This window comes from Podarcis muralis, chromosome 7 (assembly GCF_964188315.1).
Source record: "Podarcis muralis chromosome 7, rPodMur119.hap1.1, whole genome shotgun sequence".
In the NCBI taxonomy this organism is placed as follows: domain Eukaryota; kingdom Metazoa; phylum Chordata; class Lepidosauria; order Squamata; family Lacertidae; genus Podarcis; species Podarcis muralis.
In genome coordinates this window covers 1206120-1221005 of record NC_135661.1, presented here as the reverse complement: position 1 = coordinate 1221005, position 14886 = coordinate 1206120, and the positions used below count along the sequence as shown (strand labels likewise).

The window sequence follows — 14886 nt, the reverse complement described above, 5'->3', positions numbered from 1 at the left end:
CCTTCATCAAATTGTTGTGCCTTCCTTTCGAAGCATAGACTCTGATATTGTGACTGCCAAAAGACTTAGTTTTGTCCCAGCTGAACCAGTCCGATTTTCGGAAGAGTAATCCTAGTGGTGGAAATTTAATTCCCCAATCTGTTCCAGTCCCTGAACTCCAAGTTTGTGCAAACCTGACTTTGGGGGAAGGGGTTTTGAAATCTACAGTTCCTTTCCAGCAGCTTGCAGCGACCCCCCTAGCGACGCAGACTGTGAAAGATGCAAGCGTGTCCTGTCAGCCAAAAGCTGAGAGGCAAGAAGAGAAAGGGGAGCCAGCTCAGCCCAGCCAAGCCGCTGTGGAGAGTTTAGAGTCCTCTGCCATGGTGGGAGATTTGGCCGCGTTTGAAGTAAAGCAGAGATTTGGTCACTCTCTCCTAGGTCATTTAGAAACTGCGGAAAAGTCTCTTTGCACAATAGAGTTTACCCCTTTTGTGCCTGAAAAAGAGTTTTTCTATCCACAGCTCAAGGACTTTAAAGACCCAGTCGATATGTTTATTATTTTTCAAAAAAGGTTTTGTAATGCAAATGTTTGTGTGGAGAAGAAATGGGATTTGGTGGGTCTTTTACAGAACTTTAGTCCTAGGAAACAGTGTGGTTATGTTATGAGTAAAAGTGTTTTTAGGTTTGATTGGGATTCCATCCTACCCCACCTCTGTGTTCGAAATCTGTTAGGAATTTTGGTTGAGATTTACTCAAGGAGCCCAGAGTTTGTGTCAGACCCGCCAGCTTTTGGCAAGCTCCTAGAAAATCCTTTGTCCATGCTCAGAGGGAGATGGGAGGGATTGGAAGAAGTTGAGTTAATTTTTTCTAAGTCATGGCCAGAACACCTTAAGCATGTGCAGAGAGCTTTGGCCCAATGGCAAGATGCAAACCTGACCGTTAAAATGTATAAATGTCAGTTTGCTCAAGGAGAAGTGAGTGATTTCGGATTTAGATTGGGCTTGGGAGCAGAAATCCAGTGTGTACTGGAATGGCTCTTACACCAATTCAAGCAAGCCGCTGAGTTGTTAACACAAGCCCTTGTAAGTTTGTGGGTGATTTTGACGTCCTTTTGAAATGCAAACCAATGCCAGTCAAATAGGATTAGGAGAAGCTTTGTTCCAAGGGGACAATGAGAGAAGTTGGCAACCTGTGGTGCACCTGAGCAAAGACATGACCCCAGAATTGGCCCTACTAAACATCTTCCAAGACAACAATGCCCATTTACACCACAAAGAACTCATAACCCACCTACTTTCAGCAGCCAGAAACACCATGACCAGACACTGGAGAGACCTGTCAGGAGTAAGCATGGACCAATGGTACCAAATAGTATGGGAAACAGCCCTACTAGAAAAATTAACTAATAAACTGAAACTGACACGGGAACAAACAGAAGAAGCCACCTTCACCCCGGTATGGCTCCCCTTTATCACATACACAGCCCAACAGGACAATGACAATAATCCACCAACAGCATACAAATCAATATGGCTAACCTGATCCAAAACACCCACCCACCTCACTCACACACGAAAACAAAGATCACCACAGCCAATCACAAACAAACAATCACACCCTAGGCCAACCCCAACCTCTCTCACCACCAAAGGAACACAAGTGAACAACACAAGCATGCTGACACCAGACAAATCTAGAAATATCTCTCTGCCACTTCTTGAAACAATCCAGTATTTTAATATTCTTTTGGAAGCCGCCCAGAGTGGCTGGGGAAGCCCAGCCTGATGGGCGGGGTATGAATTATTATTATCATTATCATTATCATTATTATAAACTGCTGTGCAAATATGGTTAAAACAGACAATTAAAACAATGCAAAACAATAAATTTAGAAACAAGGTTGTAGTAAAGGGGCTCCGGCCACTCGCCCCTCCCTCACCTGCCCTTACCCTCCATGTGGGTCAGGTTTCTGGAACGGAGGCCAGCAGCCATTTACTTTTTGACAAAACAAAACGCCACAGAAATGGTAATGCTGCCACCACTCCGTCTCAGGGCACCCGGAGGCACAGTCCAAGGGAGAAGACTATGCTCCTTTGTTACCAGTTGCCCCACTCTGCAAGCTGCTTCCACAAACTTGCAGGCAGAAATTCATCAGGTATAGCGTAACCAAGTAGTCAGGCGTTGGATTTCGATTTTCCCTCAGATTGGCACATAAGACAAAAGATTCTATTTTAAAAATTTATTTAAAAAAACACAAAGTTAACATGCTTAAAAAGCAGGCACATCTTTTGTATCTTGCAGGCAGATAAAATAAAGACATTGTTTAATATAGCTAACTAAGATACTCACTTCTAAGAACAAAGACAGAGATAGGATAGTTTCAACATCTTTCAGTAGTCAGCAGGAATCTCCCTTACAAAGAGACACAGGACGGTGGTCCGCTAACAGCCGGGCGAATGGCAGGTTGCAGAGGGCGCTTTCTCAGCCATTCTTAGGATCTTTATTCACAAATCTCACGTGGAACCAGAACCCAGACCCAATCACAATTCTTGATTACATTCAAATTCACCAGTGACCAGCTTATGGGCTAATAATTTTAACTTGTGACAGCTGAGCTCATTAAGTTCCCAGAACCTGGATCAAAGGGCTCACCCCTTTCCTGGCATGTTTCACAGATGCACATCACCAGGTAATTAAAAGACTGATAACAACACTAGGTGGGTGTGAATAGCTGGAGCCCCAGGTGTCAAGACCCCCAATCAAACTAGAGAACAATTTACACATTGGGAGACTGTCCTAGTGTTGTTATCAGTCTTTTAATAAAAATTACAAAAAGATAAAATCAAACAAATTCCCAGGCCCAATAAACATCCATCCCACCCCACCCCACATGCAAAAAATTCAAAAGAAAAATTTTAAAACATTTTAAAAGCACTCTGCACCCCTCCAGCAGTAACAGCAACTGTCCTAGTGAGGCCCGTCAGGCCCTGCCCTGGGCCAGGTGGTAAGTGGCAGGAAGGAGCAGGGCCCCCAGACACTCACACAGGAGAGTCCTCCTGGGCAGCAGAGCGCAGCAGTCCTTATGAGGCTTCAGGCCCCGCCCCGGGCCAGGTAGATGGTAAGCGGCAAGAGCAGGGCCCTCAGACACTCACACAGGAGAGTCCTCCTGGGCAGCAGAGCGCAGCAGTCCCTGTGAGGCTTCAGGCCCGGGCCAGGTAGGTGGTAAGCGGCAAGAGCAGGGCCCTCACTCACACAGGAGAGTCCTCCTGGGCAGCAGAGCGCAGCAGTCCTTATGAGGCTTCAGGCCCCGCCCCGGGCCAGGTAGATGGTAAGCGGCAAGAGCAGAGTCCTCCTGGGCAGCAGAGCGCAGCAGTCCCTGTGAGGCTTCAGGCCTGGACCAGGTAGGTGGTAAGCGGCAAGAGCAGGGCCCTCACTCACACAGGAGAGTCCTCCTGGGCAGCAGAGCGCAGCAGTCCTTATGAGGCTTCAGGCCCCGCCCCGGGCCAGGTAGATGGTAAGCGGCAAGAGCAGAGTCCTCCTGGGCAGCAGAGCGCAGCAGTCCCTGTGAGGCTTCAGGCCTGGGCCAGGTAGGTGGTAAGCGGCAAGAGCAGGGCCCTCAGACAGAGAGTTTTTAGAGGAGGAAAACATGAAAAAAAATATTCTGAATAAAATGTTGTACTAAACTATTCAGACCCTCACACAGGAGAGTCCTCCTGGGCAGAGGAGACAGAAGACAGAGAGTTTTTAGAGGAGGAAAACATGAAAAAAAATATTCTGAATCAAATGTTGGACTCAACTATTTAAAGCAGCAAAGCGGGTGGCTCCTGTCCACTTTGCTGCTTTAAAGCGAGCCTCAGAGGAGGGAAGGAAGGGGAACCATGGCTTATCTAAGTCCAGTTAATAATGCTGAGCCTGATTTTATATGCATCTCAAAGCCCTTGACATATATACATTATTAAGCCCGGGAGGAGGGAATCCGCTGCAGCCTCGAGCAGCGAAGAGGATCCATGGGTCCCTTCCTTCCCTCCTCCGTGGTTGCTTTGAAGCAGGAAAGTGGGAGAGGAGCTGCTTACACAGGTGTAAGCGGCTTCCCTCCCACTTTGCTGCTTCAAAGGGAGCCACGGAGGAGGGAGGGACCCACGGAATCCCCTTCCCTCCCTCCTCCCCGCCTCAGCTCAGCAGCCGCGGCTCTTGCTGGCTTTACAATGAGCCGGAAGGAGGGACAGACCCGCCTCCCTGTAAAGCCAGCCAGAGCCGCAGACACACTCTACACAGCTCTTGCTTTAAAGGGAGAGCTGCGCAGAGCTTGTCGGCAGCAGCGGCTCTTGCTGGCTTCGCTCCATAAGACGCCCAGACATTTCCCCTTACTTTTTAAGGGGGGGAAAGTGCGTCCAATGGAGCGAAAAATACGGTACTATACCCAATTGCTGACACAGCTTGATTAACACAACTCAGCAGAACCTGCTATGTTTCACAGCTGTAAGAGTGGGTTTCGTTACTTGCCCTGGCCCTTAAAGACATACACAACTTGTGAAGCAACAATGAACCTTCACATTTTAAAGTGACCATTAAACAGTTTTATCCTATGCCTGTTTCTTTGTCCTCATTTGCTCTAACAGTTATCGGTTAAAAATAAATAAATCCTAACTGCTACTTTATTTATATGCTCTTTCTTTTTTTTTTATCCTGGTCTGTGACCATAATAAAGTTCATACAAGTAGGTTCCAGGGTTAGGTCCCCTGGCCATGGCAACCTAGACTTACCTCCATTTGTTGTTGCTGTCTAGTCGTCTCCGACTCTTCGTGACGCTATACTCAAGTCTTTAAACTTGTCCTGGCTCCTCACCTCCGTGCAACGTGAGAAACTCTGTCGCAACAGGTTGGCACACCTCTGCCCACCTCAGGATGCTGAGGAACTGAGGAACCTCAAACGGTCCCAAGCTCCGTTGCTAGGCAACGGCAGTTGGGAACCTGGAATTCCCGGCCTCAGGGCCAAGGTTCTAGGAGAGTCCGTGTGGCCTAGTGGTTAGAAAATGTTAATGCCATGCAACACTAGGGTGATAGATATATATATTCTTTGAAATGTACAGTTTAATACTTTTTCTATTATTTGTATCCTGCTTTGCAGACTCTTGTTGTCTCCTAAAGAAGCTGACAGGATTGAACCCCTGTACTTACTTATGTGTTTGCCGTGTACATTTATGAACGTTTATTTTATATTTGGGACCTTTGAATTCTGAACTCTGAACTCTGGATTAATAACATTTTAGGAATCTTCCAGAACGACTAATTCTATTGCTGGGAAGGACTCAGTGACAGACTGGGGTTTTAGGAGAGGGGTGGTATGGAGTTGGGGGCAGGTGAGATGGAGGTGCTTGGCAGTGGGTGTGTCGTATGCAGAAAGCATACTCTTCAATTCCCATGAACCACCTCCTTTCAGTTACTGGTTTCTTGGGGTTGGGGCTAAATCCATGATCGGTCAGAGAAAAATGAGCGGCGGCAGGAACCAGTCAAAGCAAGGCAGTTCTTAATTTTACTGTTGCGACAGAGTTTCTCACCTTACGTGTTGCATGGAGGTGAGCAGCCAAGACAAGTGTGTGTAACAACTTTTAAAGACTTGAGAAAATGCCAATAATTATAATAATAACTTACTTTTTATACCCCCCCCCCCAATCTGGCTGGGTTTCCCTTAGCCCAGAGGTTTTGGACTTTCTTGAGTCCACGGCTCCCTTGACCAACTACATTCTTTCTGTGAGGCTCAGGAGCCCAGCTATGTCACCCCTTGCCAGCAGAGCTGGCAGCCTCTCGTCCTTTTTCTGACTCCTTTCCTTGTGGAGTGTTCCCTCTTCTGGGAACTTGTGTGCCCATCTCACTCAAGAGGCCGGGGGCCAGCGCTGTCCGGAGACACTTCCGGGTCACGTGGCCAGCGTGACAAAGCTGCATCTGGCGAGCCAGCGCAGCACACGGAAACGGCGTTTACCTTCCCGCCAGTAAGCGGTCCCTATTTATCTACTTGCACCCCGGGGTGCTTTCGAACTGCCAGGTTGGCAGGAGCAGGGACCGAGCAGCGGGAGCGCACCCCGCCGCGGGGATTCGAACCGCCGACCTTTCGATCGGCAAGCCCTAGGCGCTGATGCTTTTACCCACAGCGCCACCCGCGTCCCCTTTGAGTCTAGAGAGCCATAAATGCTCTCAGTGGTTGCTACAGAGGAAAAATTCCCCCAACATTTCAGTGTGAAAGAGGAGCCCCTTCATTCTCTAATTGGAGGAGCATATCATCTTATGGTAGCTGAAATGGGGTGGACATCTCATACCCTGATTTTGTTCCTGTGGGATGCAGGGAACAAGTTTGCGTATCCTGACCACCAGGCAATGGATGTAGACTTTACCCTTCATGAAATTACAGCGGGAAATTCCCCTGAAATAAATACTGGAGCTATATGAGAATTATCATTATAGTCCTTGGTGTTTCCTAGTTTGAGGAAACTTGGCATGAAATCAGCACCTAAGAAAGACCACACAGTACTTTTATTTATATATATTTATAGTCCCATCATCCTGGTTGTAGTTGCAAACATCAAAACAGCTTGCGGGTGTAAAGAGAGTTTAAGATACAATGTATAATTTCCCCTCCCCTAATTTTAAAAAATTTAAAGCAGGAAGCAGAAGAATAGGTTAACAAATGCAACTTTGATAACCATCGCCACATACCTGACTTGTTTCTGAAGAAGCTTGTTCTGCAACTCAGCCAACAAATCTGAAAGTTACTTGGCCATTGGTCTTGCAAGCTGGGGCTTGATGAAGTCACTGGACTCTACCTGGAGGATTGCATGTTAGCCGTCCCCAAACTTCAACACCAGTAAAAACATTAGTAAATGCAGAAACTTGGTCCACCATGCATTTAAAACAAGATGATAGTAGTTTAAACAGGCATGACTTCCCCCAAAGAATTCTGGGAGCTGTAGTTTAAGGGTCTGGAGAGTTGTTATGACCTAGCACTGAGATGATGCAAACTCTTAAAGCACCATTAAAAAACCTTAAGAAGAGAGTGTTTTTAAGGCCCATTTCAAAGACTACAGTCGTACCTTGGATCTTGACCGCCTTGTGAGTCGAACGTTTTGGCTCCCAAATGCCACAAACCCGGAAGTGAATGTTCCGGTTCTCAAACATTATTTGAAACCTGAACGTCCTCCATGTCTTCTGATTGGCTGCAGGAGCTCCCTGCAGCCAATCAAAAGCCGCGCCTTGGTTTCCAAACATTTTGGGAGTTGAATGGACTTCCGGAACGGATTCCATCTGACTTCTGAGGTACCACTGTAGTAACTTTGGTGTTCAATTTGCAGCTTTGCTTGGGAGGGAAGTGTGGCAAGTCTTGCATACCCTCCAAGTCTGAGTTGGGAACAAGGGCAGCGGCAATTGGCTCCTCTTTCCACCTCCTCCTCTCATTTCTATTATACATTTTTATTGGGGGTTTTTAAACATATCATTCCCAACAATCATTTAAGATAACTTCTTATCTTATACAGTATTTTAGACTTCTGTCAACAACTTCTGAAGATTTTCCGTTCTTTATCACTTGTTCTGCATTTCTTAATTTCTCTATTACTCTTAATTATCCTTAACTAATAATTCTCATCGGATGGGTGGCACTGTGGGTAAAAGCCTCAGCGCCTAGGGCTTGCCGATCGAAAGGTCGGCAGTTCAAATCCCCGCGGCGGGGTGCGCTCCCGCTGCTTGGTCCCAGCGCCTGCCAACCTAGCAGTTCGAAAGCACCCCCGGGTGCAAGTAGATAAATAGGGACCGCTTACTAGCAGGAAGGTAAACGGCGTTCCGTGTGTGGCTCTGGCTCGCCAGAGCAGTGATGTCACGCTGGCCACGTGACCCAGAAGTGTCTCCGGACAGCGCTGGCCCCCGACCTCTTGAGTGAGATGGGCGCACAACCCTAGAGTCTGTCAAGACTGGCCCGTACGGGCAGGGGTACCTTTACCTTTACTAATAATTCTCATCATAGTCTTTCTTGCAATATTTCAAATAGTCCTCCTTAAAGAACGTCTTGCAGTCCTACTAGCATAATCCGATTATTACAATTGCTTTTCAAATAGTTCAAATATTTACTCCAGTCTTCTAAGAATCTCTGATCCTGCAGATTTCGAATCCTTCCTGTTAATTTATCTAATTCTGCATAGTCCACTTTCCACATCCTTCTTGCCAGCTTTCCAGTAGCATTTTTTTTTGGAAGCCCTGCTAAATGGACGTTTGGTCTATCCATCTCAGCAATGCTAATGAATTAAAGCTAACCCCTCGCCCTGTTCGCTGCTTCTGTTACAATTGCGGTCCATGCATTTAGAAGAAGTTTCGGTCACGATGCCACCACCTGAAATTAGATCCGCATTTTGGGAATGAGAAACAGGATCTGGGTGTCTCCTCAGCAGAGCTGCTGCTCACATAACCCTTTCAGATCTGGTTTCTGCTCCAGTTGTAATTGCTCTTGGCACCAGTGCTATTTTCTTCTCCAGAGTGGCTGCCAGCTGGAGAGAGTCCCAGTCAAGGAGCCAGGATCAGGCTCCCTCCTTAGCAAACTTTGATCCGTATCAAAAAAACCAACAACCCTAACTTTGATCCATACCCACAGTGATAACTCCAGCAGGAATGCAGTCAGGCTGCTAGGGGTTAGTTGAGGTGACGGGAGCAAGTGAGTTTCTCTGTCTCTGTCTCTCTCACGTCCACACAGCAGAGGTGAAGCTCGGGTGATAAAGATGACTAAAGCAGTGAATGTGTGTCTGTGACAAAGAAGTTTGTGCAGTTTGGACTCAGAACCTACTTGCTATCCTTCCCGCTGCTAAGCAAATCAGTCTCTTAAGCTTAAGCCAGGAAATAGTATTCTCTATGAAATTGAATATCAATATACGTATCAAGGCTTTGAGATTAGACCACTGAAGAAGCCCGGAAAACCACCTTGGGAGTGTGCTACCTGCAAGCCCCAGTAAAAGGGCCCCATCGGGGGCGAACAGCGGCCTCTTGATTACTTGGACTGCCAGGGCGAAACAGGTGCAAAACGCCGGCACCCTGTCTACAACTTCATTAACATCCATCTACAACTTGTCAGCGGTTCGAATCCCCGTGACGGGGTGAGCTCCCGTTGCTCAGTCCCTACTCCTGCCAACCTAGCAGTTCGAAAGCACGTCAAAGTGCAAGAAGATAAATAGGTACCTCTCTGGCGGGAAGGTAGACGGTGTTTCCGTGCGCTGCTCTGGTTTGCCAGAAGCGGCTTAGTCATGCTGGCCACATGACCCGGAAGCTGTACACCGGCTCCCTCGGCCAATAAAGCGAGATGAGTGCCGCAACCCCAGAGTCAGTCACGACTGGACCTAATGGTCTGGGGTCCCTTTACCTTCACCTTTACAACTTCACTAGCATCTCTCGGTATTGTGAACAACACCGGACTTACCTTTTGTTGGTATCACTTTGAGAAGCCAAGTTACAGGGAACCAGGCAGAGGGCCTTCTCGGTAGTGGTGCCTGCCCTGTGAAACGCCCTCCCACCAGATGTCAAAGAGAAGAACAACTACCAGACTTCTAGAAGACATCTGAAGGCAGCCCTATTTAGGGAAGCTTTTAATGTTTAACAGACCACTGTATTTTAATACTTTGTTGGAAGCCACCCAGGGTGGCTGGGGAGACCCAGTCAGATGGGCAGGGTATAAATAATAAATATTTATATATATATATATATATATATATATATATATATATATATATATATAATATCTTCATGAACTTACCTAAAAAGATAAAGAAAAAAAAGACTGAGTTAAGCATTTGAAAAATCTGTTGAAATCAGACATTGTAAGTTCATCTTAGACTGGGCAGTTCGCAAGTTTCTGTGACTTTGCACAAGGTTTTGTATTTTTCTCAGAAGATTGATAAAGAATGTGTAATAATTATTTTGGTAATGATTGTGTGTATATTAGTCGCGTTGCAGAAGTCGTACTACATCCTTCCTGCTCCAGGTTGGCCACTGTGAGAACAGGATACTGCCCTTAGAGGGCAATCGTTCTCCTGATCCTGCAGGCTCTCCTTAGGACTCCAGCCCTGGCACTGACTACATCTCTGGGTAGGACAAGTGAAAACCCAGTATAAAATGTGCCGTGGGTCACCTCAGCTGCTTTTACTGTTGGGTATTGATTTGGTAGGGGACGCTGTTGGTGCTGTGGGTTAAACCATAGAGCCTAGGACTTGCCGATCAGAAGGTTGGCGGTTCAAATCCCCGCAACGGGGTGAGCTCCTGTTGCTCAGTCCCTACTCCTGCCAACCTAGCAGTTTGAAAGCATGTCAAAGTGCAAGTAGATAAATAGGAATCGCTCCAGCAGGAAGGTAAACGGCGATTCCGTGCACTGCTCTGGTTCGCCAGAAGCGACTTAGTCATGCTGGCCACATGACCCGGAAGCTGTATGCCAGCTCCCTCGGTCTATTGAGTGAGATGAGCACCGCAACGCCAGAGTCGGCCACGACTGGACCTAATGGTCAGGGGTCCCATTACCTTTATTGATTTGCAAATGTTCCTGGCCTTCCAAGATCCACCCGCTTCTAAAATGACTGCCAGCATTCTGACTTGGAGGTTGCTGGGGGCAGCAGCTGGCTGTGTTCCTAAGATATGGGGCTGTGTGGAGCGAGTGGAAAAAAGAAGCCCTAGCAACCAGCAGCACGGAAATTTTCATCCTGTGCTAAATCCTCTGCAGAACCAACTTGTTAGAATTTGCAAACATCCCCCCCCCCCGCCCCAGCTCACCTTAGATGGCTTTTGTTGCTTGGAAGAAGGTGTGAGGGTTGAGGAGGTACCGTATTTTTCGCTCTATAACACGCAGTTTTTTCCTCCTGGAAAGTGAGGGGAAATGTCTGTGCGTGTTATGGAGCGAATGCCTACAGATGGCAGGGGAATCTGCTGCAGTTGTGAGCAGTCCGTGGCTCTCTTTGAAACTGCAAAGCGGGTGTAAGCGGCTCCTGTCAGCGAGCCGAGCCGGGCAGGAGGGAGAGAAGCAGAGCGGGGTTGGTTGCTTTAAAACAACCCCGTGCTCTATGTCCCTCTTTCTTCTCCACTGAGCTGCTAAGTAGCAGCAAAGCTTTTCAGCCAGCCTAGCCGGGAGGAGGGAGAGAAGCAGATCGGGGCTGGTTGCTTTAAAACAACCCCGTGTCCCTGCCTGCAGTTTTTTGCTGTCCGATTTTGGATCAGCCACTGTAGGGGCTGTGTGTGTGTGTGTGTGTGTGTGTGTGTGTGCTTGAGCTATCGTTCTCCTCCTCCTCCTTCCTGTTCACTCTCCCAGCGCCCCTGCGCTCTCCTGCGACTTTAGGAGTGATACTCTGTGTGTCTCTCTGTGTGTGAGGCATCGTTCTCCTTCTCTTGCTTCCCCTTCACTCTCCCAGCGCCCCTGCTACTTCCAGCGCCCCTGCGACTTTAGGATTGATACTGTGTGTGTGTGTGTGTGTGTGTGTGTGTGTGTGTGAGGCATCGTTCTCCTCTTGCTTCCCGTTCACTCTCCCAGCGCCCCAGCGCTCTCCTGCGACTTTAGGAGTGATACTCTGTGTGTCTCTCTGTGTGTGAGGCATCGTTCTCCTTCTCTTGCTTCCCCTTCACTCTCCCAGCGCCCCTGCTACTTCCAGCGCCCCTGCGACTTTAGGATTGATACTCTGTGTGTGTGTGTGTCTGTGAGGCATCGTTCTCCTCTTGCTTCCCCTTCACTCTCCCAGCGCCCCTGCGCTCTCCTGCGACTTTAGGATTGATACTGTGTGTGTGTGAGAGAGAGAGAGGGGGGGGGATCGTTCTCCTTCTCTTGCTTCCCACTCCCAGCGCCCCTGCGCTCTCCTGCGACTTTAGGATTGATACTCTGTGTGTGTGTGTGTCTCTGTGTGTGTGAGCCATCGTTCTCCTCTTGCTTCCCCTTCACTCTCCCAGCGCCCCTGCGCTCTCCTGCGACTTTAGGATTGATACTGTGTGTGTGTGAGAGAGAGGGGGGGATCGTTCTCCTTCTCTTGCTTCCCACTCCCAGCGCCCCTGCCTCTCCTGCGACTTTAGGATTGATACTCTGTGTGTGTGTGTGTGTGTGTGTGTGTGTGTGTGTCTGTGTGTGTGTGAGGCATCGTTCTCCTCTTGCTTCCCGTTCACTCTCCCAGCGCCCCTGCGCTCTCCTGCGACTTTAGGATTGATACTGTGTGAGAGAGAGAGAGGGGGGGGGGATCGTTCTCCTTCTCTTGCTTCCCACTCCCAGCGCCCCTGCCTCTCCTGCGACTTTAGGATTGATACTCTCTCTGTGTGTGTGTGTGTGTGTGTGTGTGTGTGTGTGTGTGTGTGGCATCGTTCTCCTCTTGCTTCCCCTTCACTCTCCCAGCGCCCCTGCCTCTCCTGCGACTTTAGGATTGATACTGTGTGTGTGTGAGAGAGAGAGGGGGGGATCGTTCTCCTTCTCTTGCTTCCCACTCCCAGCGCCCCTGCCTCTCCTGCGACTTTAGGATTGATACTCTGTGTGTGTGTGTGTGTGTGTGTGTGTGTGTCTGTGTGTGAGAGGGATTGTTCTCCTCCTCCTGCTTCCTGTTCACTCCCCCAGCGCCCCTGCGACTTTAGGGCGACTTTAGCATGGATCCACATGGATCCTCAGGATTTTTGCATTGGGCTACCCCAAACTCACCGTCAGATCACATGTCTGTGGCCACAGCATGAACCACAAAAATCATACATCCACTGTTTTGTTTAGAATATTTTTTTCTTGTTTTCCTCCTCTAAAAACTACGTGCGTGTTATGGTCTGGTGCGTGTTATAGAGCGAAAAATACGGTACTTGGCAGTAAGTACCAGTTAGCTCAGCCAGCCAGGGCATTGCTGGAAAGACCTTGAATCTTTGCTTCTCTTGTTTTTTTCGAGATTGGAGAAGGCTAATCTGCTGCCTTGGGCTACACCTCCCATCAGCCACAGCCGGTCCAGAGGCACCCTGTGTAAACTCCTTTGGAAGGCTTATGCCCAGGCCCAGGCAGAGGGGTGGCGGCCATGTGGGCCATTGGCCCGGGCCTCCGATTCCAAATGGGGTCTCGGTCAGCATATTCACAATCGCAGGGGATGCACTGGGGCAGAGGCGCAAAGGCGGTGGCGGCGGTGGGCAGAGGAGCGCGGAGCGGCGCCGGGTGGGATGAGTTTCAATATATTAAATTAAGTCTTTCTTTCAATCAACAATGGCTCAAGAAATCCTAAATGGTTTAGCAATAATAAACATAAACCACGATAAGGCGAAGTTGCTTGATTTTTCCTGCGTAATTCAAGAATTCGCAGAAAAGAAAGCCAGGGAAGCATTTTTAAATGTAAATACTTAAAATAATCCTTTTCCCTATGTATTTTTAAAAAGCACTATTGTATATCTATATTTTCCATTTTGTCTTTATATGCAGATACGGTTCAAGCCTTGAAATAAAATTATTTGTCAGCATATCTTTTGTGGAAATTATTTATATACCGGTACTTATTTATAAGACTTCAGTTATCCCCAGCGTAAAAAAAAAAGGGGGGGGCACATTATCTACCTGGCCCAGGCCTCCGCCTGGCTCTGCAAGGCCCTGCTTATGCCATAACAAATAAGCCAGCCCAGGGATGTGTTAGCCCAAGGGGGCCATTATTCCCATCAGGGCAACCTTCTGAGGGCCACGTGCCCGTGGTGGGTGGGGCCAGAGGTAAAAGTGTGTGGGGGGGAGCCAATATAAATTTTATCTTTGCTGCTAGCAACAATCGCTTTGCTCTGCCTCCACAGCTGGAGGCAGTAAGTCGTCTGCATCCCAGTTGCTGGAAACTTCAGGAGGGGAGAGGGCTCTCGAACTCAAGTCCTGCTTGTGGGCTTCCTATTGGGGCTTCTGGGTGGCCGCTGTGAGAATGCTGGACTAGAGGGGCCGTTGGCCTGATCCAGCAGGCTTTTCTTGTCTGTTCAGTAGGCCGATTTTTGCATGCTCACACGCCCCCCCCCCCCCCTTTCATCCAGACAAGCAAAATGCATTACAGTGGTACAGTGGTACAAAATGCATTACAGTGGTACCTCAAGTTACAAATGCCTCAGGTTACAAACTTCACCAACCTGGAATAGTTGCCTCGAGTTGAGAACTTTGCCCCAGGATGAGAATGGCGCAGTGGATGAGAATGGTTCCAGTGGCGCAGTGGCGGCAAGAGGGCCCATTAGCGAAAGCATGCCTCTAGTTAAGAACAGTTTCAGGTTAAGAACGGACCTCTGGAACATATTAAATTCATAACTAGAGGTACCACTGTATTGGGGTTCAAAGGCAACATTCCAGCCAGGTCAAGGAAAAATTGGTGTGTGGAGAAGCAAGGCCAGTGATGGGTGTGGTCTGCAGAGAGTTTGAGGGCCAGGCAGAGAGGTGCAGGGGCCACATTTGTTCTCTGGGAGCCTGAGGTTCCCCACCCCAAGTTAGCCTTTTGGGTGCCGCAAAGTTCCTTGCCGGTTTTGTGGCTGTGTGATGGTTTCCTTCCTTCCTTCCTTCCTTCCTTCCTTCCTTCCTTCCTCCCTCCCTCCCTCCCCTTCCTTTTTTATTAAAATGCTGTAAAATGGCCACATACAAATTCAATAAAACCAAGAATACAGCACAAAGTGATACATAGTTTAGCAATTTCAGTTCCAGAGCCACAATGTGTTGATTAAAACCTGAGAAAATGACCACCTGCCTATATTATACGAAGCAGGTGCCAGGCAAATGTCGTTTTACATGGTCTTCAAACAGTCCGTATAGGTTCTCCACGGATGGGTTTGTCAGGCTGGCAGGAGAACTTTCCTTTCCTCTTCTCTTAAGTATGAAGAGAAGGGAGATCCTGTGCGGTTCTTACGCATAACAAAAGTACCTTTTCGGTGGCAGTGTCTTTACTGTAAA

The 14886-nt window shown here is 48.2% G+C and overlaps 1 protein-coding gene across 1 annotated transcript in view; it reads right to left on the bottom strand.

Moving 5' to 3' along the window:
- Positions 1–14886, bottom strand: part of LOC114589881 (uncharacterized) — a 75067-nt gene that overhangs the window by 19228 nt on the left and 40953 nt on the right. The gene's annotated exons all lie outside the window — the stretch shown is intronic.